The following is a 1,856-nucleotide window of genomic DNA, read 5'->3' as shown; positions in this document are numbered from 1 at the left end:
AAACTTTTGTTCGTCTCCGTAAACAGGAATTACGGAGGTTCGCGCACCAATTACTCTCATACACGATATCTCACTCACTTCCGCAACGCTATCATTCTCCCCTCATTCTTTAATCAAAACGAAAGTTAAGGTTCGAAGGCGATCAGAACCGCTATTTAAACCTAAACGATGCCAGCTAGCGATCCCCGAGTTCCTCCGAGACTCGGCGGGCGTTTCCGGGGAAACCAAAGCTTTTGGGTTCCGGGGGAAGTATGTTGCAAAGCTGAAACTTAAAGGAATGAGGAAAGGGGCCACCCCAAGTGGAGGGGCTAATTGACTCAAACGGAAACCCACCGGGCCCGACCCGGGAAAGGTTGCAATTGATAGCTTTTTTTGATCGGGGGGGGGTGGGCAGGGCCGTTTTTATTTGGGGGAGGTTTTTGGTTTAATTCCGTAACGAACGAGACTCTACCCTGCTAAAGGCGTACCTTATGGTTCGCAAAGGGCCCCGGTTTCGGCTGGGGGGTTTTTACTCCCAACGAAAAACAAATCTTTTAAGGGGGAAAGGCGGTTCGCCACAGTTTGAGCAATAAAAGGTCTGTGATCCCCTTAGATTTTTCGGCCGCACGCCGTACCTAAAGAACAGCGTGGCCCCCCGGGGCCAAAAGGCCCGGGAAACCCCCTGAACCTCCCTTCGTGCTGGGGATTGGGCCAACCCAAAAACCCCCCCAAACCCCCCAACCCCCCTCCCTTTGTACACACCGCCTGCTATCCCGTTTGAATGTTATGGGTTTCGGACTGGTGCGGGGCAAGTCTGGGCATTGCCATGTTGCCGGGAAAGACCAAAATTTTCATTTAAAAAAGTAAAAATCGTAAAAGGTTTCCGTAGGTGAACCGCGGAAGGATATAAATTCCGGAGGTCCTGCTCTGGTCGGGGTCCCCCTCTTTTGGGAGAGACGCGCGTCGCAGCGTCGGGACTGAATGGGCGTGAAAAGGCGTCTAAGAAAAAAAATAAAGGGTTTTACGGAATTTGTTGTTTTTTGTTAACGACGCCCGTCGCGCCCCTCTGACCAAAGTAGGGCAAGAGACGCGCGCCCCGGCGGTGTTCACACGATTCGGGGCGAGACCTTGCGATCACGCTCTGTTGTGCCATTTCCGGCCCCACACACACACAACGTCGATTCGGGGTTTGGGGCGAACCGGGGGGGTAACCCATGCCCGCGCAGGGTGTGCAACCACGACGTTGTCACGCGCGCCCTCCCCGTTGTCGCGGGGAGCGGTCAGGTGCCGAGAACACACGGGGGGCGACCGCGATGCCCAGCGAGAGGACCCCAAAATTTTTATAAATTTTAAAACACGAGAAGGGATCGATGATATTTCGACCAATCTGTCAACTGTGTCGGCCACGGTTTTTTCAAAAAACTTCCGCCCCCCTCTCCCGTTTGGGGGGAGACGCTCCAAAGAAACACACAACTCTATCTTTTTGCCGTAGCCTTTGGCGGGGGGCGGCGGGCCCGCGCTCCTCGGACGCGCGGGACACTGATCGAAGACCCCACGATTATTTCTCTTTCTCGTCCGGAGAAAAAACCACGATGGTGAACGGAAACCTTTCTTCGCAAGCAAAAATTTTTGAAAGTTACCCTGAACGGTGGATCATTTGGGTCGTGGTCGATGAAGAACGCAGCTAATTTCGCGTCAACTTTTGAACTGCGGAAAATGAACATCGACATTTCGAACGCACATTGCGGTCCCGGATAATTTTTGGGCCACGCCGGTGAGGGTCTTTTAGACCCTAAATGCTTCGTCCAAAAGCCGGGACTCCCGAAGCGGGCGACCGAGAAGGCGCGCCGTGCCTGTCCCTGCAACGCTTACAAGGG

General features: G+C 53.8%; 1 pseudogene; it reads left to right on the top strand.

The window, feature by feature from the left end:
* Positions 1-1,616: 1,616 nt before the first annotated feature.
* LOC146719587 (5.8S ribosomal RNA) lies at positions 1,617-1,763 on the top strand (annotated as a pseudogene).
* The last annotated feature ends 93 nt before the right edge of the window (positions 1,764-1,856 follow it).

The sequence above is a fragment of the Nylanderia fulva genome, unplaced genomic scaffold (assembly GCF_048542155.1).
Source record: "Nylanderia fulva isolate GAGA-0341 unplaced genomic scaffold, ASM4854215v1 Scaffold926, whole genome shotgun sequence".
In the NCBI taxonomy this organism is placed as follows: domain Eukaryota; kingdom Metazoa; phylum Arthropoda; class Insecta; order Hymenoptera; family Formicidae; genus Nylanderia; species Nylanderia fulva.
This window is presented reverse-complemented; position numbering and strand designations above follow the sequence as displayed.